Source organism: Vicugna pacos, chromosome 9 (assembly GCF_048564905.1).
Source record: "Vicugna pacos chromosome 9, VicPac4, whole genome shotgun sequence".
Classification (NCBI taxonomy): Eukaryota; Metazoa; Chordata; class Mammalia; order Artiodactyla; family Camelidae; genus Vicugna; species Vicugna pacos.
The window spans coordinates 34,230,230-34,257,994 of NC_132995.1; the positions used below are offsets into that span (position 1 = coordinate 34,230,230).

The 27,765-nt window shown below is 38.6% G+C and overlaps 1 long non-coding RNA gene across 7 annotated transcripts in view; it reads left to right on the forward strand.

Moving 5' to 3' along the window:
• LOC140698139 (uncharacterized) overlaps positions 1-27,765 on the forward strand; it is a 785,970-nt gene that overhangs the window by 68,195 nt on the left and 690,010 nt on the right. For 4 of the 7 annotated variants that reach the window (XR_012075663.1, XR_012075669.1, XR_012075664.1 and 1 more), the window contains exon 1: positions 14,618-14,920. The exons of 2 other annotated variants lie outside the window; for them this stretch is intronic. This is a non-coding gene — a long non-coding RNA (uncharacterized lncRNA). Of the gene's footprint in view, positions 1-14,617; positions 14,921-15,317; positions 15,387-27,765 lie in introns of those variants that run through there. One more of the 7 variants, XR_012075666.1, reaches the window with a different exon arrangement.

Sequence of the window (27,765 nt, forward strand, 5' to 3'; positions counted from 1 at the left end):
GAATTTTTATAAGGGCTGATCTCTGATTCTCTCTTCTGGCACCTAGGATAAACTTGAGTTGACCTGCTGTGTCTGTACTGGAGGGTGATATTTGACATTTAAGGACTTTGAAGGTCAAAGAAAGAAAGATACCAGCTGTGCTGATATATGGATGTACTGTCAATGGGTGACACAGCACATAAGATCACTCCCCACCATAAGGGCTAAAAACCAGAAGTGCCAGCAAACTAGCTAACAAAAGGCAGCCCCCACGCTACAATTAGGTGCTCATTTGTCAGTATTTACTGGGAAGTCATGCACTTCTTTCAGTTTATCAGTGGCTCTAGGTTAAGTGGCACAGTTACTATTCAGCCAAGTTTGGACTTCTGTGAATGCCAGTGCTACTTCTGATCTTTTTCCAGCCTGGCATTAAAGGCTCAGGAGCCCACCAGGGAATGAAATCAGTTAGGCTGGCATGCCTATTTTCTTATAACTGGATTCTTCACTTTGTAATCCTAATATCTTAAGCAGCACTCAGGAAAATCATACGACATTCACAAACATAATTACATAGGAATTTAAAATCTGTGTGTGTGGTTGGGGTGGGTGTTGTTATGTAATATTAAGAAAAGAAAAAAAAGATCCTTTGAAATCAGAAAAACTCAGAATGAAATTACATCACTACCATTTGCTAGCTGGGTAATTTAGCCAACTCATTTGTCTCTGTGTTAAATAATTCTGTGTGCCTACCATAGCACTTATGTGTCAGATCTTATTCCAAGCACTTAACAGATACTAACTCATGACTAACCCTGATTTTATTCATGGCTGCTTTCGAGTTTAAAATGCTCAATTCACTGGCTTCCCTTACAGATATAGGTGTTTATGCAGTGTGGTTCTGAGCAAGAAGATTAAGCTTTGGGTGCAGCTTTCAGAAAATCTGTTGTCCTTTTGATAAAAAGGGACAGATTTGGCTGGCATGGTTCTTTTCTGTTCACCTTTTGCTCTTCCACCTCCCTTTATTTTGCTGCCCGGAATGTATTTACAATGCCCAGAGTTCCAGCAGCCACTTTGAAAGAATAAAGATAAAAGCCACATGCTGGGGATGGTGCACCAGGGAGGCAGAAGTAGCCTGAGTCCCTGATGGCAATGTTGACCCTTTGTACCAGCCTCTGCTGCCCGCCCCATACTCTGTATTTCATGAGAAACAATGCTTTACTCGCCCAAGCTACTGTTAGCCAGGTTTTCTGTAGCTTGTACCTGAACAATTCTAATTGTTGAACTCTCTTTGGGCTTCAGTTTATTCATCTGTCAAATGGGAACTGTATTCTCAGAATGAGGGGATTGTTGGGATTAAACCAGACAGAGCATCTGAAACACAAAGTACATAATATTGTTCAGTAAACTCTAGTTCTGCTTGCCATAGGGATGTAAACTTCTGTTTCAGCACACGCGGAGACAGGGATGAGGGTAGGATATTCGGTAATCTTGATTGCTACTAACCTTTTATACTCCTTATGTTAGCTTTTAAACTATCATTGTCTATTCTTTTTGTTTGTTTTGTTTTTACTGCCCCTGCAGACATTGCTGTGAGGCACAGCAACTGCCCACTCCTTGTGAAGTCATACCAAATTCACCTTTTAAAATTTCTTCTTAGAGTCAGTAGCAAGGGAGGAGAAAGAGTCGTGTTCAGATGAGACTGGAGAGTGGGCACTGCTGCGTTTCTGAACATATGTGCTTTGGTGATAGAATGATCTGTTTCTGAGTCCCATCTCTTTAGGACATATATTGTGTGACCATATTGACAAGCTGTTTACCCTTTCTGAGCCTCAGTTTCCCACCCGGAGACAATAAGAATTAAGCCCATCTCTCAGGCTCCTTGTAAATGTTAAATAAGGTAATGCTCATGGATGCTCATCGTCTGGCCTTCAGAGGGGTTCCATAAGCATTCCTTCCCTTTTTTTTTTTTTAACCTACTCCTCAGTTTTTTCTCAGCGACCAGTTAGGCTCTTTTTCACCCTGTCAATGTTCGTGGCACAATTCCAACAATTTTCTCGGAGCATGCTCTCTCAAGTGGCGGGGGATAAGAAGGATGTCTCCGTGTTGGACATCTGCACATGGAGCTCCATTATGATAAAGCTTAAATATTATTTTAATGTCTTTCCCAAAGGGATTCACTCTAAGTAATGTTTTGCACCGCAGGAAGATGGATTTCATTTGTAAAACAGAAGATAAAAAGTTTTGAGCACTGAGATTTCTTTCAGATGTGGAATGCTAATAAACACTGCACTCTGGTGAAATTGGAGTTTAGGAAACAAAATGGAAATGCAGGCAGAAAAATAGGACAAATCTGAATCTCTGTCTTTCTCTGTCACCCCTCACTGGCTTAAGTAAAATGGAGATTTGCTCTGTCCGAAATAACCATTGACATTGCAACACTTGCACGTGAGTAACCCGAACAGATACTGGAGAATAACACACATCTTTAAGCTGTTTCCCTCATCTGTAGTGGGGCGTGGGGCATGGAGTGAATGACAGAAAAAAAGTGGTTGAAATCGCAACAGAGAATGAAATTTCCAGAAGCTCAAAAGATTACAGATTTCTGGTCACTTACTGAAATTCTGAGAGGCAGCGGATATCATCTGTGTTACCTTAAGAGGCAGTGGCCTCATGCAGTTCCCAAAATACCGAGGGGCAGAGAGGAGTATTTAGAACTATCTCCAGATGGAAAAGCGGCTTCTGAAGAAAGTGGATTCTTTTGCTTCAGAGCAATTGTAGAGGGTATATTTGTCATATCAATTTAAACTATTATTTTTGATTTTCTTAGCAGACAGGGGTCCGTTCAGAGGGCACCTTCACTAGGGCGGAGACTCTGACAGCCGTTTTGTGCCGGATAACCCTCCCTCGTTGGGAAGAGATGATGGAACTGCACTAGAGTTAGACGCCCAGTCCAAGTTGGATCAATCACATTCTTTGTCTGTTAATTTATAGTGTGAAAAATAGAGTCTAGAAAGTGAGTGCCAAGCCAGGGCAGTGACAGGTTTCTAGATGGAAGGTCTACTGACCTCTGAAAAACTGAGGTCCTTGGAGGCGCTCACATTTTCGGAGACTCATAACGGGAGGTCTGCACGGAATGTGCTCGCGGTTGCCAGGGTCCGCGCCCGCGCCGCACAGATCTCCTTTCCCACACAGGCTGGGGGAGCATCTCTGCCATGGTTTCTGGGGCCTTTCCTTTTGAGGCGAATTTCAAAAGGAAGGAGGCCACTGAGATGAACAATGGCTCCCGTCACTGCAGTTGACCCTGGGGCTGCCACGGGTACTCACTTTCTCCTCCTCTATTACCCATTCTTAAATTCTCCTTACTCTCAGCTTGCACCTTGGCAGGTCTTCTGCGTGGCGTATCTGGTGGTGTGCCCAGACCTTCATTCTTGAAATGATCTGAACACTTGATAATCATACCCTTCTCAGTTCAGGGTTGTTACGTGTGTGTGCTCACGGTTATTCTGAGGCATGAGAGTACCAGGACACTCCCAGGGGGTTACCTAGGTTCAATGTATGTTTCTCCCAGCCTCCCTTGTGCAGCCCCACCTCCTCCTGCTGATGAAGGTAAACTACCTCTGCCAGTATGGTGACTGCTCTTTTCGCCTGCTGGCCTCTGGACACAGAGTCCACGTGGCCCTGGAGGAGGCTGTATTCTGGTTCAATAGCATGAACCCTAGTGATGTCTGCATGTAAGAGTTTGCCTCCGCTTGGGACCAATATCTCCAGCTTTGCATAGCGCAGAATTACAGGGGCAGAAAGCACAAGGTCCCCCTGTGGGTCACTGGGAGAGACGGTAAGTGTGGCCACTTCTGCCCCCACCCTTTCATTCCCAAACCCATGTATTCTTTGTGTTGGGGAGACAGTGTCATATACTGATCTCTAATTGAGTAACTTTACTATATCTTGAAGGATGACACCCCATCCTTTTAGAGTGTTTCTTCCAAACTCCCACTTTATTTGTGCCTTTAGAAGCTGTTTGAGTAATCTTGCGAAACTAACTGGCTGCTTTTGGGTGGTGTAATATGTGATATGACTAGTGAATCCCATAGTCATGTGCCCACTCCTACACCTCTTTTGCTGTAAAGTGAGTCCCCTTGTTGGATGCTATGGTATGTGGAATTTGATGCTTGTGGACCAGAAATTCCTTAAGTCCCCAGATAGTAGTGGACAGAGCTGGAATAGGCTCTCTGTGAAGGAAAGGCAAATTCATGCCTGGAATAGTTGACTATTCCTGTGGGTCTGTGAGGGCACATCCTTATGTTTGCTACAACTTTTTAACCTGGACTTTGAAGCTCCCAATAATTTAGTCTCAACCTCATTTTTTTGAAGCCCAATTTTTCCACTACTGTATTTCACGAAGCCTGGTTAGGTCATGGACTTTCCTGCTTTGTGCTTCAAACAAGTTTGTTAAGAGAAAGGGAAGAAATGTAACTCACGGTTATAGTATGCCTCATGAATCAAGATTTAGCCTTACTATCCTGTTGGTTTACTTGCTTGCTTATTTGTACATTGACTTCACAGATAAGGAAACTGAACTTAGAGATTCTACTCTGTTGTAGACTTGTATGTCAGGAAGCTATGTAGAGTTACGTAGGCTGAGACAAGTAGTAAATGCATCCCAATAACTCTTATAATCTTGGCTTTCTGTTTTATAATGTTACCCCCAAAGGAAGCGTGAAGGTTTCTCTTTTTTTCTTTTCCTAGATCAGAACTCTGAGGATTTTTGATTTGCTCTTTGCACGCAGGGTTTTTGAAAACCGGTCAACTGAGGTGAGACTGCAAAATCCATATGCGTCATGGAAAATATTAGCGTAGTCCGGTACGGAAATAAATGCACGTTTCCCCCAGAGTTCAAAGGATTTACCATCTGGTTCAATCTGCTGAACTGTATTGGAGGAAGATTTCCTCGTCTTCCACCCCTTTTTCCCCTCCACACTTGTGCTGTATGAAATCAAGCCCTGAGTTTTGTTTTGATTTAGCTCTAATTGGAGCCATGCTTTTACTGAATCTAATTTCAGTTGGAACTAATTACAGGGGAAAAGGTCATAGCTGTACTGAGAGTACTACTCTGCTCAAAATATATTGGCACCATATAATATTAACTCTGCTTCTGTAGAGATACAGATGAAGATAAGAATAAATTACCAAAACATTCTGGACCTTCCTTTTGTTTAAATCAGTAGGGAAAAATCCATACATAGTGACTGAAAGATAAACCTTTCTTGGGTATGAATAAATATAAGCTTTTCAGTTGATCTGTGTCTATTTGCGAACAACAATCTGGGAATTGCCAAGTAAGAGGCGTATTTTGTGCCTGTTGAGCTTGAAATGATGATACAATTGTGTTTCAATTGGTGTACCATACTCACCTATATAAAATGTTCTTTTATAATAATCTGGCAGTCTGTAGGGAGAAAAGAAAAAGACAGATAACATTTTTTTTTTTTTGCAAGGGGAAAGACATTTAAGTGCATGTGTGAGAGAAACGTTCATCCAAACTGAGAATAAGTCTTTGACTTCTAAATAGTCATGTGACATCTTGGCTAATGCTATTACCTGTCAGTCCAGGGCAGATTCATTTTCCTCACCAGACTCACACAGGAGTCTTATTAATGTGCATCTGTTAGAGCATTCCTTATCTCTCTGTGTGCTAACCAATGGTTATTGTTCATTGTTTTATACGGGTTAGTGTCAGTTAGTAATACAAGATTGATGTCAGGGTAAGAGTGTCATGAAATACAAAGCAGCATCAGAGTATACTGTGGTCTCTGCAGAAATCTATTTTCATCTATTATGTAGCTCTAAATGATCATATAGATAATTTTCCTGTGAAAATGTGAAGTACACATGTCTAATGTTCTGCCTCAGTTCTCCAGTGTGTGGGGGAACTGAACCAGCATGAGAAAACACAGATCAGATAAAGCATGTTTCCTGACCTTCTCCATATGAGCCTCTGTGCAAATTCCTATCCTGATCCATTTTGGTGGTGCTAAGTGTGCAATTTACATATCAAAAAGGAGTGAGAGTTTGTTATCCTTGATCGTTAAGTACCAAATGCAAATAAATACCAGTGACTTCCAGAAATGTACCAGGGTTGTGGAGCATTTGTCCCGGAATGCCAATAATGTTATATATATTCTCAAGGAAGTGTATTAATACTAGAGGCTGCATGCAGACCCTGGGATATCCATTAAAAAAATCATTACTTTGATCTAAATATAAGTGATAAAATATCTTCCTTTAAACTAAGACTTCAGTGCTTTGAAAACACGTATGCAGTCTAGATGCTGGTGTCTTCACACTTTTGAGTGCCAGATAGTGAAGACTAGAATGTATGCAGTGGTGCAGGGAATGGAAGAGCCATCAGAGTCAAATATTGTTGTGCATCCTTTTGAAATTATTCGCAAAAAGCCATTGCCTTTGTAAATTTATTCATCTATTTATTTGTTTAATTCTGTCTGCCCATTGCTCCACACTGCATGTCCAAAAAAGAGAGTGTTTCATGTGAGTGATTAGTGGGTCTAGAACCAGCCCCCAGGCTCACTATTTGAACATAAGCAGTCAGTTAGTTAGTGGAACAACCCTGTTCTCTCTGGGGATCTGATGGGCCCTTGGTCCTACACAGAGCATGTTTAGCTCCAAGCAGTCAGTTTTGGATCCCAGGGAACAATCATGCCCTGTTGTAGTTCACTGATTGGCAGATTATCCTGTGAGGTCCCTCTCTGAGTCTTCTGATCCATACAACACTGTGAGTTATAGTTGTATGTATTACTTCAAATAAGCTAATTGCTTTCTCCTGATAATAATGAAGCCATTAATCAGGGTAACTAAATGTAGTTCTAGTAATTTCATCAGTGCGGGGAAACTTTAAAAGAGTCATACTACACCAGGGTCCTATAACCCCATCTTCTCCCACTCAACATGCTGACATTTTGTAACGGTAACATGAGTAAAGAATAATCATAATACTTAGCATTTATATAGCTCTTAACAAACATTAGCTAATTAATCCTCATGCTACCTCTGAAAGGCGAGCACTGTGTCTATTGTTATCCACACTTTTCAAAGCCTGGAACTGGAGAAATGTTAAGAGATTCTCAGAAAGGTTAAGAGACTTGCCAAAGGTCACACAATAAGACAGTCATAGAAGTTAAATTCCAGCTGAGACAACATGCCATGCAGACCTGTGTCCTCTTGAAGTTTTGAAGGCCCATTAGTAATATGAGACCAGCCTGGCCTATGTGAAACACCCAGTCATGTTGTGGGGAAGATACAGCTGAGCAGCTGGAAACAGCTGACATGCACGCATCAATATACGATCAGAGGAAAGAAGCAATGTGATCTTGATTTCTCAATATAACCTTGGCAGGAGAGCGTGTGTCCTGCAAAGCGGCTTCTTTCTCTTTTCTGCTCTTCTGAAATCACAGGATGAAATGTGTGAAGCTCTTAAAAACGGCCAAAAAGTTGAGAGGCTTTCAAAATTATACTGCTCTTCTCTGAGCTTCTCTTGGAACCACCCCCACACCCAGAGTTTCACATTTGTAGACCCAGGAAAATTCAAGAGGAATGATAATTACTTGGCTCATATGTCCTACTTGCAAAAAAACCCACACATGCAAAAAAACAAAAACAACAAAGAAAAAACCCAAAACAATTAAACAAAAAAATCCCTTAGTTTACCTATTCAAATATGGGAGATTATCTTGATTTAAATAAAGAATATTCTTTTAAGTGGCCACTAACTCCTATGAGTGAGTAATACATGATAAAAACATCCTGAACTATAAAACTGCCTTTTAGAGGTAAAAAGGTTGAAATTAAGAGCTGAGCTCATAGGAGGAATGAGAAAATGTTAAGTTAATACAAAGTCATAGTTACAATTAGCATAAAAGCATCTATGATCTTGTGAATATTTGAGATGTTCTGCCAAATCAAATACTAAAAACTCAGTCTTTATTTTCTAAAAAAACTTTCTCCCACAGTTCTGTATCATTACTAATTAACAATTGTTACTAATTAACAATCCTAGAATAAAAGTTTTTAGTTTGGTGTTCTGAAAAGAATTCTCTCTTAAGAATTCTAATACATGGCACATGGATAGAGAAAAAAATCGTTCAGATTGGGAAGGTGAGATGGAAAAGATAGCTCTAACTCTCCCTCTTGAGATATGACATGTTGTCATCACACTGCTTTCTGGGGAATATTGCCTGCCACGCTAGCCCACCCCCTTAAAACATTTAATGATGGTGTGTCAAAAACCCCTCAATTTATAGAGAAAAATGAGATAATATGAGACTTTTAAAGAAGACTTTATAAAAGAGAGAAAGCAGAGACAAATTAAAACTATGAAACTAAAGGAAGCAAGAAAATCTACCCACTTCTCAAGCTACAACAACATTAAGAAAACGCAGCTAGTTTATAAAGCCCAACTGATTTATTTTGTGGCTCCAAATAGCTGGCGCATCTTTCCAGGCATTCCGCCTGCACTGCATCTCAGGATTGCATACTTTAGATAAAGGTAGGTCTGGAACTACTTTTTAAAGCTATCTGAGTTGGTTAATAGTCCATACTATCATCGATTCATCAGTACAGAGATATTCTTAGGAGACTAATACAGCTCAAGTATTCAAATGTTTCTTTCAATCTATTGGTCACTCTTACATAGAAGACATATTTAGAACGATAATATTTAACAGATTTCTCATTAAAATGCCACTCTTTTTGTTTGCTGGAAAGTGATAGGATATCTGAAAAAAAGGACTGTATCTGGCAGCAGTGGTCCACCGAGCATGGGGAGTGGTATTAGGAGCCGAGCATAACCAAGGCCTAAACTACCGCTCTTGCGTTGTTGTCTGAGACTGTACTACGTAAGAACAAGTGCACTGGCCACCAGAAGAGAAACATATGAGATTCACTGTGAATCCAAACGCTGATGGCCATTTTGAGTTGTTTGCAGTAAACTTTTAATTTTTTTTTTTATATTCAAACATGGGCTGCAACTTAGAATGACTTTTAACAAGACAAATGTGATTTGTGTGAAATTGTCTTAAATCAGAACGGTTCCTCTTGTGCATCAACAGATAGTCTTAATCATCCTGTCATAAATCACTCAGAGTTGAAGGGTAAAGGTGGCACTTTATAATCAAATAATAAACGTCTGCTTCATCTCCCCACATGTTTTGTATTAACCAACATCCAACTTCCCGCCTTGTAAGTGCTTGATGGTGCTTTCATCTGATAGGACAGATATGTATTTGAATCATTAGCATTCTTGGGCTGAAGGCAACAGGGTGCTCACTTTCAATTTTGAAAAGGCTCTCTCTCAAAGGTGACATACATTCATCATGTTCTGATGCCTTGCCTATGTAAATTAGTAATCAAATATTCTAAATGGGTAATGGAAAATAATTTTATCTACTACTGGCATCCTAAATCATAGTCATAAGGTTTAGAAAGTCTGATTGGGGAGTTTTGTTAAAATATCTTCCTAAGTGTTATTTTGGTACATTTTCCAAGTTATTAAATCTTCTATAAGCATATGAAAAAAATCTGTATATGTACATGTAAAATTTATTTAGAAGGCAAATCAAATTGGATACAAAAATCTTTATGCTCAATTTAGTTAACTTCTTCCTGAGATGAGCTAGTAGAATGAATGAACTTTAATTAACTTATTGGCTCCTTGGTCACATGATTGCTGTGTTAATCATTTTAATAGGTTGTCTTCTATGGGTATTTTTATAAATGTTGGGGATAATGAACCAACAAATTATTTTCTAATAATTCTCTATTTGCACAGTATTTCAAACGGTATCCATCATCCTCCGATGTTTAATTACTGTTCTGTAAAAATATGAGTGTAAGATGCAAATGCTTCTTTGTTTCTAAAGAATTTGAGAGAAAACAAGTAATTTAATGCTAAATAGAGACAATTTAAGAATAAGATGAAAGAGTTCTGAGTTTTGGCAAAATACGTAGTCATATAACTACCATCACAATTAAGATACGTAACAGCTTCATCATCCCCCAAATTTCCCTCATGGCCTTTGTTTGTATCTTTTACTTAGCAAAATACATGTAACATTTATCCATGATGTTGTGTGTATCAGTAGTTCAATTCATCTTATTGTTTAGCAGCATTCCATTGTACGGAGGTACCACAATTGGTTTGTCCCTTCACCAGTGGATATTTCATTTGTTTCCAGTGTAGATGATTATGAATAAAAAGCACTAAACATTTATGTCTAGTTTTTTTGTGTGAACAAGTTTTCATTTCTCATGAGTAAATAAACAGGAGTTAGACCAAATGGTTATAGTGTATGTGTATGTTTAATTTATTAGGCTGCCAAACTTCTCCAAAGTGGCTGTACCTTTGCATTCTCATCAGCAATACATGAGAGTTCCAAATGCATATTTGCCAGTGCTTGATATTATACCTCCTTGTGGTTTTTTTGGGTTTTGTTTTTGTTTTTTTATTGAGATATAATTGACGTATAACTTCATATTAGTTTCAAGTGTACAACACAATGATTTGATGTATGTATATATTGTGAAATGATCACCACAATAAGTCTAGTTAACATCCATCACTACACATAGTTACAAATTTGTTTTTTCTTGTGATGAGAACTTTAAAGATCTACTCTCTTAGCAACTTTCAAATATATATACAATACAGTATTACTAACTAGTCATCATGCTGCACATTATATCCCCAAGACATTTGTTCTGTAACTGGAGGTTTGTACGTTTTGAACACCTTCATCTATTTCTCACCCTCTCCATCTTCTGCTTTTGGCAACCACCAATTTGTTCTCTTTATCTTTGAGGTTTTTTTTTTTTAAGATTCCACATGTAAGTGCGATCATTTGTCTTTCTGACTTACTTCACTTAACCACAATGCTCTCAAGGTCCTTCCTTGTTGCAAATCGCAAATTTTCCTTTTTTTTTAATGGCTGAATCGTATATATCAATTATATCAATATATATATTATATCAGTTATATATATATGTGTATCAATTGCATCTTTTTTTTATCCATTTATCCATTGATAGATACTTAGGTTGTTTCCATGTCTTGGCTATTGTAAGTTACGCTGTAAGGAACATGAGGGTGCAGGTATCTTTTTGAATTAGTGTTTTATTGTTTCCTTCAGATAAATACCCAGAAGTGGAATTGCTGTGTCATATGGTAGTTCTATTTTTAATTTTTTGAAAAGCCTCTGTACTGTTTTCCAGAGTGGAAGCACCAATTTACATTTCCTCCAACAGTGCACATGGGTTCCTTTTTCTTCATATCCTCCCAACACTTGTTATTTCTTACCTTTTTTGGTAAGAGCCATTCTAACAGGTGTGAGGTGACTCTCTGTTTTTAATCTGCATTTTCATAATGACTAGTAATGTTGGACATCATAACATACTTATTTGCCATCTTTATATCTTCTTTGATGAAATGTCCAGATCTTCTGCAATTTTTTTATTTTGTTTGCTTTCTTGAGTTTTGATACTTTAAAAAATATTCTGTGTATATATTCTGGATGCAAGTTGTTTGTCAGATGTGTTTTCTGCAAATATTTTCTCTTATTCTGTGGCTTGCCTTTTCATTCTCTTAACTACGTCTTTTGAAGAGAAGTTTATGATTTTGATTTATCCAGTTTAACAGTTTATTAATTTTTAATGGATCATGATTTTTGGTGTTATATCTAAGAAATCTTTGCCTAACCCACAGTCACAAATATTTTCTCCTATTTTTATGTTAGAAATTTTGTAGTTTTAGGGTTTACATTTAGGTATCTGGTACATTTCGTGTTTACCACAGTTTGCTTGTTTATTACCTGCCAAGCCACCTTCCAAACTGGCTGTCCTATTTTACCTTCCTAACAGCAATGAATTGGAGTTTCTGGTGCTCCAATCCTCGCCAGCATTTGGCGTTGTCAGTATTTTGGGTTTTAGTCATTTTAACGTACATGTAATGGTATCTCATTGTTTTATTTTCCTTCATTTTAAGGGATATTGTCCCTCTAGTACAGAATTAAGAGTTGAGGTTTTCCTTTTCTTTCTTCTTTTTTTTTCCTCTTCTTGAGAAGAAATACTTCTTATACAAAAGTTATTGAGTGACTTGAGTAAAAAAATTCAGTAATGACCATAATTCTAGGTTACCAGAAGTACAAAATGACTGTTACCTCAGTCTTACCCTCTGATTTACTAACAGTTACTCGGTATAGATCAGGTTAATACAGGTTTCTAGTCAAGTGAGAGCTTCAGCTACGGAATACCAAAGGGCCTCATTAGAAGTAACTGTCACTGCCAAAGTAGTCCCAGATAGGTTCCCTAAAAAAGCATTTTAGCAATTTTGTGTTCCATTATTAGTAACTCTTTTTTTATTTTCTATGTTTTGGTAGGTGTCTGGCATCTAGTATCTCATTTAGCCTTAATGAAACTCTGAGAAATTGGTATTAATTATCTTTAGAATATCACAAGGCTTAAGAGTATGGACACTGAAGACCAGCTGGCAGGGTTCACATTTCTGCTCTGCCACTTACCACTTACCTGCTGAATGAGAATGAGCAAGTCATTTAACCTCACTTAATTCATTGTTTCACGTTTGAAAGAGGGAAAATAGTAACAATGTGATTTAGTTATTAGGAGATTTAAATAAAGCTATTCAGTATTACATCTCAGCATATTTTCTGGTGCATTGTAATCAATACATCAATTTAGATACACTTCCGGTTATCTTCCAAATGAGGAAATGGAGAGAGATGGAAACAAACGCACACAACTAATGTATGTCAGAGTTTAGATTTAAATCCAGACTAAGCTGCTTCCAAAGCACACCCTCCCTCCCTCATCCTGCCGCTGTTATTTTATGTTCTGATTAGGGAGGATGATATTTTGCTAATGTATAGTGTCATTATACATCCTAGTTTGTGCCTGTTGTCTCAGTGCAGTTATTAATAGTGCCCCCCTTCTCATGATTGTCAATTTTAGATGATAAATTATACGATCACTCTACTAATAACTCACATTTTAATGTATATTTTAGTGGCAAATTATTATTTTTATTTCTAAATTTTCTTATGGTTCAACCTCTCCGACACACACACACACGCACACACTCACACGCATACACACACATATGCCCTCCCCCCCACTCTAGCTCATGGTGGACTTTATAAGAAAGTTGCAGATACTATATGTGTTTTGCATCTAAGACATTAATCACAATTTAACAACTTGATGGTCTTATGTAGAGTGAACATACACCATTTCAAAAATCCTATCTCACATTGACACAGTTGCAAATCTATTTCTCATGTTGGGAGCTCCATACCAATTGCATGTGGATGGATGCACATTGCAGTTGGCTACTGTTGAAATGGATTTGGCCTATTAATAAAATGCTATTGATTGTCCAAATCAGAAAAATATGGTCTAGTAGACAATTAGAGTCTATGGATGGTCTCTAGGTGTGATTCTTTTGGGGGCTTGTTTCAGGGAGAGAGGAAGATAAAGGATATGAGGTATTGCCAACATAAGATTTTGCCCCCTACGTAGAATTTAGCTCATCCCTGACTTTTAGTATTTTCTTGGTAGTTCTACAGATCAATATATATTAGTCCTTTAAATAAACATCCTTACTGTGAGAAAAAGGATCTTCTTCTGTTGCTTTTACCTGTAACTGAAGTGTCTGCACATATATCATAATAGAAATGTTTGCATTAGTGGGACTCAAAGTGAGAGCCAAGAATTTTCTTTTCTGTTTCATACATGCTAAATCTTTATAGAAACCTAAATTCAAACAATTTTATTTTTATTCCTTTGTGGCTTTGTGATGTCCACATCTTTATATTCCTTATAGTCAGTATTTTATTTTACAATGTGTATTTCAGTCCCAAGATAGTTAAATTAATTCCTTTTGTACTACATTTTATGAACACATTTTTTCCAATTGTCATTGGAGTCCCAACCATAAGCAATGTGTTTAGCCTTCTGCTCACCCAATCATATTCAGCCTGAAAAATAGACTTTCATCTGAAGAAATTCCCTGTGGAGTAGGAAACACAGCTGCTTCATCCTACTAGACAGCCTGCAGAGAGATACTATTTTCCTTGAGGGAAAGGACACTCAAGTTTTGAGAATCTAGGTACTGTACCATTGGGGGAAAAGCTGAAAAGAAAATAGACCATCTTTTTCAATTCCATTGTGCAGAATATAAAGAAACTCTTTGTTCAGATTTCATGTCCTCCTCCTCCTTTCTCAATCTTTAGTCTTTTAAAATTCTACCCTTAACTAAATGGGTAAGCTACAAAAAAGATTAAACTTAAAAATATACCAGGAATACAGAATGAAGAGAGGTGATTGATCTTTGAGTAGGTATCCAACAGTGCAATGAAATTCTCAAGCAGGTTCCTTTTTATTTCAAAATGGGTTTGATTCAGAGGGATTTTATAGCTGCTAAATCATGCAGTTGGCAGAGATTGTGCGTGCTTCTCACAGTTACTTTGAAAGATGTCAAATTTGGCAAAGGCAGTAAAAATACTGGGATTTACTGATTTCGCTTTTTTTTTCCCTCCTCCTACAGAATGGTCTAAAATTCAGCATGCTCAGAAGTAATACAGTACAACCGAAGTGTGCAGAATTGCAGATTTCACAGAAAGAGTGTGGCTTTCTCAGTGATTGTGGCTTTCTCAGCCTGTGTGTTGCAACTATGTATCTGGCAAAAGGATGGCAGCCTGTGCTAGCTGTTACAAAGGCTCCTCTTTATCACCAGTGGACTTCATTTCAGTGTCATTGCTATTGGCATCTGAAAGCTGCTCATTTCCAGCATGGTAGTTGCTGAACAGCCTTGCTTTGTTCATTTCGAGAGAAGGAAGTCCAAAGCAGCACCTCTGGTCAGGTAGGGCATTTCTACACAAGACCACCACACTGTATTGGTACTGAATACTCGTCATGAGAGTGGCTCTGGATTTAGAATGCTGTGGTTTGAATATTAGTTCCACCGGTAACTTGCATAACCTTTCCAAGCCACAGTTTTACTATGTGTAAATGAAGGTAGCTTACTATTTCATTTGACTGCTAGGAGATTAAATGAGATGCAAAGTGCTTAAGACAGATATATAAGTGTCAACAAATACCATTATAACTATTATCATTATTGTGTTCAGTGAATGGGATTTATTATTATTATTAGATTATTATCTCCAGTCCAGGAGAATAAACTATTATTCATAAAGCTCACATTTGTTTTCATCACACAAATGATGCAATTGTTACTTTATGCTTAGAATACAATACCTCACGTCTTATCTTGTCTGGAAGAAAGCAGCTCCTACTGTGAGTTCCTAGATGCCGTTCTGTTCCCGGTAAGATTCAGATTGATATCTCTCTTTGTATATTAAAAAATTAGCTTTTAAAGCTAATTTTGTTCCTAAAGCCAAGCTCATGGGCCCTTTAATAGATAAAACATGTACTCATATACAGTAGTATATACATACAATTAAAGGATGCACCCAGCTGGTGTGGTCTAGGTAATCTGCTAAGAAATTGCTTGTCCGTAGCAGAGCATACATAAATCCATTCCTAAAATCCATTGACATCTGCAGCTCAAGCAAGTTTTGATTATAGGACAGGAAATCAGAGTAGTGCTGTAATTCTAAGCACTTCAATTTCTGATATCCAGAGCTCTGTAAATGTATCTTTTGAAAAATGTGTCTCGCTATGTGCTAGTCAATGTGACAAACAATTTAAAAAATTTTATCCGTACAACAATCCTGTCATCCTCATTTCCTGAGGAAGATACTTTCTTATTTTAAAGAAAAGTTTTGTTAATGAGTGTGACCTTTGACTTTAACACTTTGAGATGCATTTATTGTCATTTATTCTCGTTCAAATAGGAATAGCCTGTTATCAGTTACTGTAACCCCCAGTGACCTGCATAATGCCTGAAACGTACACATTCAGTAAATATTGTAAGTGTGTGTATAAATGCTAATATAGAGATTCTGAAGAACTATAATGTCTTCATTGTCTATATGTCTTTTAAAATCTATCCCTAACAATAATAAAGTATACAAGCTACTGGTTCCTTGGAAGAATGGTGAGGATGGATGAAGGTGGAAACCAAGACTGTTCAAGCTTCAGGGATTATCCCAAACTGTGGCTAAGCCTCAGTTGTAGGACTAAATAGATTCAGGCAGAAATTAAACCATCAAGACAAGTAAGATGTTGAAAGCATTTAACTAAATCTCCCAACTCTGCCAACTGGAATAAATATAAATAGACTGTCAGTAGATAATTTGGGGGCAGATATCGTAGGCCACCTTCTCATTCTATTTTCTCCATAGAAGTCCAAGGAATATATTTCAAAATGTACATTGCTTTGTCCCACATCCTCACTTGAAATGCATCCATGTCTTGTGGCATTTTTAATACAACACAAGCACTGCCATGACCTACCAGACCTTTTGCCTCCCAAACTGTCCTCTCAGTCAAATACTCCAGTCACACTGCTCTTTGAATCTCAGGATCCTTTTCCTGTTGTTCTCTTGCCTGAAAGTTCTCCCAGCTCTTTTCATGTCTTCTGATCCTTCAATTTTAGCTCAGATGTCACTCTCAGACCTTCTCAGACTACTGCATCCAAGCTACCCTCCATCTCCAGACTCTATCACAGTGCTTTGATGATTTCAGCTAGTAAGTGCAATGAAGGGAATCACCTTAACTTCTGACTAGGTTTCCTCCGAATGAATGAAGTCAACAAACCAGTTTTGCGTGAGTGGAGGACTTTCCCCTCCCTCCCACCCCATATATAAGACTCGTGAAAGCCTAGAATTTGTTACGTGTACAACAAATATTTGTGATATATATTCCTGTCTGAAGAATATAATACTGAGTACTATGGAATGGCCTAAAATATAGATTTATGATTTTGGTGATCTGATAGTTGAAATGAAATGACTGCAGACATTGTGCTACTTGACAGGGACTGGTGTCACAGCACAGAAGGCTATGTGCCAGAACCTGGACAGAGGGGACCAGCAGCAAGTGAAAACCTGTGTTGGGGTTGAGGGAAATCAGATCATATAACCTGCCTGGACAGCTGCCCTAGGAGAGGATAGTGATGGCTAATTTGACGTTTTACTTGGCTGGACCATCATACCCAGATATTTGGTCAAACATTTTTCTGTGAAGGTATTTTTAGATGAGATTAACGTTTATACTGGTGACCTTTGTGTAAAGCAGATTATCCTCCTAAATGTGGGTGGGCCTCATCCAATCAGTTGAAAGCCTGACTAGAACAAAAGGCTGACCTCCCCTGAATAAGAGGGAATTCTTCCGGCAGATAGCCTTTGGACTTGAATTGAAACATTGACTCTTCCCTGAGCCTCCAGTCTCTTGGCCTACGCTTCAGATTTTGGACTTGCCAGTCTCCATAATCATGTGGGCCAATTCCTTAAAATAAATCTCTCTCTATACACAGCCTATTGGTTCTGTTTCTCTGGAGAACCCTGAAAAATACAGCGATACTGGGGTGAAGCATCCAAAAGGCTCTGGAAAGGTTAGAGATAATTGCAATAATCAGGCAGAAGGTTTATCACAGTTGATGAGACATTGGCTAGGATGGTTCTATTTTGAAGTCCAATAGGATAGTAGTCATACCTGGGAGTCTGTCCAAATGAAGTGGCATTTCCCTTAGTGGCTTGGGAGTATGCAAAAAAAAAAAAGCTTCTATTTAGGGAATGGGCAGAGACAGTAAGCGGCAAGCCATCAGCTAGAGTTGAGATGGAGGCGCAGATGCACTGTGCAACTTTTTGAAAAAAAGATGAAATAGAAATCTATAGTAGCAAAGATATGTCTATCATCAGGGACTATCTCTCATGCTTTATATGCATCATCTTATTTAACGCCCTCAAGCAAGCCTTCAAGGTAGATGAGACTATTCCTATATTACACATGAGAAAACTGAGACTCAGCAGAGTGAATTTATCTTGCCAAATTCCCATAGCTAATAGGTGCCAGTGACAGGACTCACACCCAAGCATGCTGCTTCTAGCGTCTGTCTTGGCCTGCTGCGATGTTTCCTTTAGCCCTTTGGCTCTGAAAGATACTTGAGGGTAGGGGTTGTTAGAACTTCAGAACTTAGAAGGTCATACTGAGTGACCGAATTCCTGGACTAAAACAAAACTAGGTTTCGTATTTTTAGTGCCTTCATTATTGAAATGATCAGTATTATCCAGCAGATACAGCATCTAGAAGAATTTTTCACAATTGAAATATCTGCGTGAAATTTCATGCTCTGTATTTCAGAGCAGTATATCCATTCCCTTCCACTGCCCTCTGGAAGATCTGGACTTGATTTTGGACTTGGTTGGGGGTCATTGTGGGAAGAGTGGACACAAGTAGAGAAAAATGATACACATCGTGTATCTCCAGGTATTAAATGTACCTGAGTATAAGAAAATGTCTTCTTTTAAGAGGCTATGCATTCATATGAATCACCTCTCCCCATCTGCTCTAATTAGACATCCACTCCATTTCTTCATTGTAAAAAAGTTCAGGAGAAATATGGACTGACATGTGCAGACTGTCTCTCTCAATTTCTAGTACCTTTATCTCCATCTTGTGTGGCCTATACCTTTGTCACTTTGTCACCTGCATGATTAGTAAGAAGTACAAGGAACTTTTTCAGCTTGGTATTTACCTCAGCTAGGTTGTAAGCAGAAGCACAAAATAATACAGGTAGAAAAGTGTTTTTAAAATCGTATGTTTCAGAAATAGTACCTATCACAATAATAGCAGTCTGAATGCATACCTGCCATAAACTAGGCGTTGTCCTGGCAAAATTAAATATGTTTTCACACCTAATTCTCATAACAGTCATGTTTCCTCATTTACTTATTCATAAATTGAGATTTGGAGAAGTTAAGATGTTACCAAGGTCACAGGCTAGGAGAGGGATCTAGCCAGGATTCAAACTCAAGCTTGGCTGTTCCTCAAGCTCATGCTTTTTTCACTGTGAATATACATCTAACTTCCTGAAATGTCTACAAAGACTTGTGCTGCCCAGTGAGCCATGAGACAAGGGGAAACCCCATGCCATCTCTTAGAACAGCAGATCCTTAAGTAACACGCAGTGAGAGAATCTGGGTATGAGAGATTCCAGCTGGGAGTGTGGCCAACCAGATGAGCTGAAGCCTTAGGGAGGCTGCATGCGAATTTGGACATTTTCTCATACTTTAACAAGAAGCAGCAAATTTTCACACAAAGAAAAATACCATTTGACACATGCAAGAAGCCTCTTGTGGGGTCAGAAATTCTTCCCTGGGCATTTCAGGCATCTGTTTCCCAGCATCCCCTGGAGGTCAAAGACCATTTTCCCTTCTGGTTCCTAAATCTACAAGACTGTCTCAGAACTGCATCTAGCTGGCACCTCTTTCCGAATGGAACATCAAACATATTTTCTGTCTTGTTGTCTCCTCATGCAGTCAGTTTCCTTCTGTTGCTAGCTTGAAGGGTTATCTGTTTTTAGTCACAGCACAAGGGCGATGTTTTTCAGCCTTATCATGGAGTCGTGTTCCTTGTTCTCTCTTTCATCCAACAAGTCTGTCTAATAGAATTATGAGGCACAAACCAGTCTTGCCACCCTGACGCTGTGTTTCATGGTACATGAGACTGCGTGATGACTAGACTGTCCCACCGACCCGAAGATGCGATGCTTCTGTGACTAGGCTTGATTTGTGTGGAAAAAAGCGTTGGAATAACTACTTGATTCCTCTTTTATCTGACTTCCTTTGTCTCAGGATTTCTTAACCTTGGCACTGTTGACATCTTGGGCTGGAAAATTCCTTGTTGTGAAGGGCTGTCCTGTGCACTACAGCGTGTTCAGCAGCATCCCTGGCCTCTAACAAATCACTAGATGCTAGTGGCACCTCCCCCTCCCAGCTGTGATAACCAAAAATGTCTCCACACATTGTCAGGTGTTTCCTGGAAGGTAAAATAGCCCCTGGTTGAAATCACTCTTCTCTCTTTTTTCTCCCTTTCTCACACACACCACACCACACACACACACACACTACCACTTTGAAGGGACAGGTTTCTTACTAAAATTGCCAGTTGTATGCATGATACTTAACATGGTTTTGTGCATTTGACTATGGAAGAAATTCTTCTACATCTGAAAACATGTGGCTAGCTGTTTCTTAAAAGATAAAACTTGGGGTTGTGTGAATTCTTAGGCTTGTGCAAAGGCATGAAACCATCTGGACTTGAACCAGCCCCAAAGCCTGACACACCTGCCCAGGAACATGCAGATGGAAAGCCGGGGGGTGGGGAGGAGGAGGGACGGGATGTGGGAATCATCTCAACTTTACAAAAATGAAAGCTTAGGAATAAATTGCTTTCAGCTCCCGAACAAGTCCGGCTTCTGGATTTCAGTTCAAGGCAGTAATGAATGCTGCTTTCAGTTGCTCCCCACTCCACATAATGGTGCAGGGTCAGAACACTAGCTGGGAGGTCCAAGGTTCAGAAAGGCAGTTTATGGATTAGTTGTACTGATGCCAAACAAGGAGAAGGGTCCGGCTTCTCCCGGAATCTGGTGTGAATGACAACTCTCTTCCTTCTCTGGATGGGTTTTTTTTTTTAATACATTAATGCAAATTATCTATTTCAGAATGCATGGCTTTCCCAGAAGTTGCAGAATTTCAGGCCCATTATGTATTCCATCCTGTATACTAACCTGCTAAACTCCAGGAAGTGGTCCTCAAGGCTTGAGTGTGAAAAAAAATTCTGATTCTTGGATTCAAGTGGCTTGTACATCATTTTACAAGACAAAAACCTGATTTATTATATCCTCTGAAGATTCCCTTCATTTTCACCGAGAAGTCAATTTCTCCCTCCTCGGAGTTATTTGAATAACAGTTCCGTTTTGCACTTTTCCCACTCTGTCATGTATTTGTTTACCTGTCTAGTCTCTGTGAAGGCTAGAATGATGATGGATTCAAATTTACATTCTCAGTGTCTTGCAAAGGTCTTGGCATGGGGTTAGTGGGCTTCTCTGCTGCATTTAATGATAGAGAACAACAAAGACTTTCTGACACTCTTTACTCCTTGGAGTCAGTGTCACTCCTGCTTTCCTCTCTGACCTTACTTTTCTTTTTTCTTTGTTTCCTTTGTCATTCCTACCATTATAAGACTCTTAAGTATTGGAGTTCTGTAGAGATTTGTCTTTGATTCTCCATTTTACATGATTTCTCCAAATGATCTAATCTGTTTTCATTGGTTTACCTGTAGTAACTGTTGATTCTCAAATCTACCACCATCTGTCCTAACTTCTTTCCCAAGATTTAGGCTTGTGAGCATTTTGCTGGTATGTCCACCTAGCACCACAAAGAACTTTCAATTCAAAACATGCAAAACTTGGTGGATATTACTTTTCCTTCAACCACAGAATTTCTTTTTCTAAATCTCAGTTAATAGCCCTACTATCTTCCTAGCCATTCCAGAAACATGAGGGTCATCATTAATTCTTCCTTCTCTCTCCTGTTCCCCAATTCTGTATTGGATTTTCCACCGAATTCTGCTGCTTTTACCCCATAAAATTCTTGTTGTGTTGTTGTTTTGTCTTTTGTTAAGTCTATCCTTCCTTCTCTATTTATATCATTATTTTTCTAGTAAATGTCTTCATACTCTTTCAATAGACTCTTACCATCTCCCTGACTCCAGTTCTTGGCTATCTTAAATTTAGCCTTCTCTCTGCAGCCAGAATAAGTTACCTAAAAAGTAAGTCCAACCTATGATTACCAGTGGGGAGGGATAAATTGGGAGTTCGAAATTTGTAGAAACTAACTACTATATATAAAATAGATAAACAACAAAGTCCTACTGTATAGCACAGGGAATTCTATTCAATACCGTGTAATAGCCTATAATGGAAAAGAATATGAAAGGAATATATATATACACACACACACACACAACTGAATCACTGTGCTGTACAACAGAAATTAATACAATACTGTAAACCAACTATACTTCAGTTAAAAAAAAAGTCCAACTATGATGCATTCCTCCCCACTCTAAAAACCACTTTTCTATGGAAAAGAAGTCCAGTGCTCTTAACATGGCATAACTTGGCCCCATTCTACTTCTCTAGCCTCACTTGTTATGACTTGTTATATTGCTGTGTAACAAGGTACCTGTAACTTAGCAGCATAGAATAGCCCCCTTATTATGCTTGCAGATACTATGGGTCAGGAATTCAGTAGGGCCCAGCAGGATGGCTTTTCTCTGATCCACATTCTGGGGATTCAGTTGGGAAGATTTAATGGCTGAGATGGCTAGAGGGCTGGTGGCTAGAATCATGTGAAGACTCATCTCATATCTGTGCTAGAATGACTCAAAAGCTAGGACCAGCAATCAGAGTGCCTACATGCGATTTGGTTGGTTTATGACATGGAGGTCTTGTGGATTGGAGCTTCTTAGAGTATGGTTCCAGGCTCTCAGTATGAATGTTCCATTGAACAAGTTGGAAGCTGCAAGACCTTTTATGATCCAGCCTTGTGCATCACAGAGAATCACCTTAGCAGCCTCTCTTTGTGAAAGCAATCCCAAGATTTGATATAATAAAGAATCTATCTGGTATCTGTCCCTGGTTCCTGGAACAGAGCTTCAAAAATCCTTGGAATTTTCTGAGCCATCAGTGTGATTTGTTCTTCATATTGACCCTTCTTCAATCATATCTGAGTTTATGCAGTGAGGTAACTCATAGTGGGGCCCCTAGATTGCTTTTGCATGGAGTTAATTGACAGAAAAGCCAGCTCTGTGCTGAGAGGGTTGAAAATTTCAGTCCCACCCGCTGGACCTCCATGGAGGGGAGAGAAATTAGAGAACTTCTTGGTTGGTGTTCATACTGATGTACCGAGAGGGTGACATACTCTGACTTCATGGGGCCAGAAGCTCCTATGCTTGGGACTGGCTGTTCATTTGTATCTTTTATAATAAAATTATAATTTAAATGTAGCACTTTCTTGAGTTTTGTGAGTTGTTCTAGCAAATTTTTGAAACTGCAGGGGTCAGGGGAACCCCTGAATTTGTCACTAAGCCTATTGGTCAAAAGTGTGGTTGTCCCTAGGACATGTTGCTGGGGTCCAAAGTGGGGACTGTCTCACAGCCCTGAGCCTCTTAACCTGTGGGATCTGTGCTAAAGGTGGCTAGTTAGTATCAGAATTTAATTGAATTGTAAGACACCTAGTTGGTTTCTAGAAAATTAATGCTGAAAAGTACAACCCTACCAAGATTCAAGGTAGGGGTCATAGACTCCCACCTTTTAACAAGATAATACTCCTCTTATGTTTTTGCAGCTCTACTGAAGTGTAATTAACAAACTATAAAAATTTATGAAGTGAACAATGCAATAATTTCATATACTGTACGTATATTGTGAAACAATTCCTACCATCAGATCAATTAACATATCCATCACCTCACATGTTTATCCACTTTTTTTTTCCCATGGGAACACTGAAGTTCCACTCTCTCAGTAAATTTCAATTGTACTATCCTGTATTATCAACTGTAATCAAAATGTTATACATTAGGTACTCAGACCTTATTCATTGTATTATTGAAAGTTTGTAACCTTTTACCAGAATCTCCCTCTTTCCTCTATTCTGTATCTCTGGGCAACCACCATTCCACTCTTGTTTCTGTGAGTTCAATTTTTTTTCCCCCAGATTCTACACATAAGTGATACTATGCAGTGTTTGTTTTTGTTTGGATTCTTTCACTTAGCATAATGACCTTCAGATTCATCGATGTTGTTGCAAATGGCAGGATTTCCTTCTTTTTCAAGGCTGAATAATATTCGTGTGTGTCTGTATGTATATCAATTACATTTTCTTTATCCACTCATCTACTGACACACTTGTGTTGTTTGCGTGCCTTGGCTGTTGTGAATAATGCCCCATGAACACTGGAGTACAGCTATCTCTTCAAGACAGTAATTTTGTTTCTTTTGGATATATACATCAGAGAGTGGGATTGCTAGATCACATGGTAGTTCTTTTTAATTTAAGGAACCTCCATACTGCTCTCCAAAGTGGCTACACAAGTTTACACTTCCACAAAGAGTGTACAAGATTTCCCTTTTCTCTGCATTCTTAACCATCATTCACCTCTTGTGTTTTTAACGATAGCCATCCTAACAAATATGAGGTGATACCGTTTTTGTGGTTGATTTGCATTTCCTTGATATTAGTGATGTTGAGCACATTTTTGTACCTGCTGGTCATTTTTAATGTCTTCTTTGGAAAAATGTCTATTCAGATCCTTTGCCCATTTTAAAGTTAGGTTATTTGTTTTTTCCTTGCTATTAAGTTGTATGAATTCCAGGTATATTTTGGATATTAACTTCTTATCATTTATGTGGTTGGCAAATTTTTTATACCATTTCATAGGTTGCTTTTTCATTTTGTTGATAATTTCCTTTGCTGTGCAGAAGCTTTCTGGTTGATATAGTCTCACTTGTTTATTTTTGCTTTTGTTGCCTTTGCTTTTAATGTCAAATCAAAATCATTGCTGAGACCAATGTCCAGGAACTTACCCATACTTTTTTTTCTAGGAGTTTTATGCTTTCAGGACTTATGTTCAAGTCTTTAATCATTTTGAGTTGATTTCTTTATCTGGTGTAAGATGGTCGTCCAGTTTCATTCTTCGGTATGTGATTATTTAGTTTTCTCAACACTGAGTATTGAAGAAGACTATCCTTCCCCCATTGTATATTCTTGGCTCTTTTTTTGTAGATAAATTGACCATAGGTGTGTGGTTCATTTCTGGGCCCTCTGTTCTGTTCTGTTGATCTATGTGTCTGTTTTAATGTGAATACCATACTGTTTTGATTACTACTGCTCTATAATACAGTTTGAAATCACAAAGCATGATGACCCCAGCTTTTTTCTTCTTTCTCAGGTGTTGCTTTGACTATTTGGAGTCTTTTGTGGTTCCATACAAATTTTAAGAATGTTAGTTCTATTTCTGTGAAAAATGCCATTGGGATTTTGTTAGGAATTTCATCCAACTTGTAGATTGCATTGGGTAGTATGGACATTTTAACATTAATTCTTCCAATCCATGAGCATGTAATATCTTTATATTTTTGTGTCTGTTTCAGTTTCTTTCATCAATGTCTTACAGTTTTCAGTGTAAAAACCTTTCACCTCCTTGGTTAAATTTACTCCTAAGTATGTTATTGTTTTTGTTGGGATTATGAATGGGATTTATTTCTGAGCTATTTATAGAATATCTTTTCTGTCTTATTTACCTGCTTAATGGATAACAAGGACTGTGTCATTCCTCTTTATACTCCCAATAAAATGTAATAAAAGGTGAAAGTCAGTCATAATTTTGTTTCTTTGTGGTTGGATTTTTTGGGCTTTGCAATTCAAATCTGATGTATTATGCTGCAAATATCTCTCAAACATGTTCTCAAACAGAGATCACAACTGTATAGTATGCAAGTAACTACTGTCCCCTCCTTTGTCCGTGTCGGGATTGTTAACTAGTCAGAACACTCTACCCACATAGGTCCTAGCTTGATTTCAGAATATTTTCCAACACAAACTTCAAAAAGATTTTTCCAGTTTCTTCCCTCTTCTCAATCAGAAAACACTTTAATTTTTCTTGATGATTTGATTTTTATAGAAATTAATCTATTGCTCTTAAATGTGGTACTGGAGAAAGTAGAGTTGGTAGTCAAAACAAAGAAGGAAGCCATAACTGAATGGATACTCATTACATGCTACACCATTTGCCTCCATCTCCTTCTTTAATTCTGTCGCCAGTTGTTCAACGTCAGATTTGTCCCGATTATACAAATGAGCCAACTGGAATTCAGAGGGTTGAAATCATTTGCCCGAGGTCACACGGCTGGCAAATATGATACAACCAGGATTTAAACACAAGCAGTTCTATTTCAAGAGTTCCTCCATTTGTCTTCCTTTGGAACACCACCCTCCTCAATTACTGTGCCTCTCTCCCCTGCCTCTCACATGACTGCTGGACGCTGGTGCCTTCCTCGGGGTGCATTAATGACAGTGAGGTTATTAAGAAGCATGTGGTTTCTTTTCTACCCATCTACTTCCTCCTCTGCCTTAGTCCAAATAAGGATTAATTTTCTAATTTTCTCAGTGGCAACAATAGAAGTAAGTGGAAGTAAGCTTTAATGCCATCCCCTATCCTTTTCCTCTCCAGATCTCAGTAAGTTAAGAGATGCAGGAATTTAATGGTTATTTTCTCATCCCTTCAGGTGATGGCTAGCGAAGACCTGTCCTGTTAGTAGCAGCATGGACCAATGAATCGGGCTCTGTTGCTTCTGGAGAAGGAGAGAGAAGGGCGTTGGGCTTTTCCTTCATGAAGTTCACTGAATGTTTTCCTGACTCTTGTGGGAGGGACCAGGAAGCTAAGACTAGGTTTCCTTACTATATTAAATGTAATTAGAGATTTAGGAGCTGCACCACTCAGGCACAAATCCTTTTAAAAGATATATTTAAATAAATATGTATCTATGTATTTTATATCAGCTCAGCTAACCCCTTCCATTTCAAAACCAGTATTGTCACCTCAGCTCAAATTGCTCTATTACAGTCAGTGACACAAAGTAGTTTATATCCAAGGCTTGTGGGTTTCAGTTACTTCAGGAGACAAACCTAGTAATTGAAGATAGAAATTCTCACTTCAAAGTGGCATTCACTAAGAATTTCATCCCATGGGGCACAGTCCAAAAGAATCTTACCAATATACTTTCTTTCTCCAAAATATGGATACACACATACTCAGTGTGTGTGTGTGTGTGTGTGTGTGCGTGCCTCCGTGTATGTTTAGCAACTAAAATATTAAAAGTGGAGACACTGTGCATTTAGACAGTTTGTTCTGTGATCATAGGCCATCTTATTCAAATGTCTATAACAGCACTTAACTGATTAAATTGTTACTCTGTGTATCAACTCATTTTCTAGATCTTAAGCTTTTAGAGCATTTTCGTAGTATTAGTAACAACAATAACAAAACTTACTGAGAAAGGACCAGGTGCCAAGTACTGCCCAATCTATACCCATTCACTTATTTTGCCCTTATGACTGACCCTGTGGATTAGGTAATTTAATGTCCCAGCAGTTGAGGAAATTATACGGATAGTGGTAATTCTGATGGACAGAAACTGGAATGGGCACAGGGGAGTATGTCTGTAGGAAACTGATCACCCTCTAGTTAAAAACACTCAGACCTGATTAGCTGTATACATAAGCCAAGAGCTCAGGTAGCCCTGTCTAGAACCTAGAGGTGTACGTAAAGAAGTAGTGTGTATGCCTGAAAGACTATGATCATTAGAGTCAGGCAACTCTGGTTTTAAGTTTTCTTTCAAAGGCTAGAAATAATACCAATGTGTAAAAGAGGCAAATGTTAGAAGTAACTTGTAGAATTATTGCAAGAATTAGGATGTCTGCCATTGTAGCTGGTATCAATTATTAGTAGGATAAGAATTTTAAAAATTTGTTTCTAGGAATGAAGACGTAAGGGAACATAGGGCCAAGGGCTCAGTCATGTTCAGGGCTCTTCATGCGTGGGATAGTAGGAAGAAGAAGAGGAGATGGAGATGAGGACAAAAGAGCACTTAAAGAGGCAGAAAGAAAAGCAGTTCAGGAATTTGTTATGGAAGCCTGTGGTTTGGTCTTGGTTTTCAAGGTTGAGGAAGAT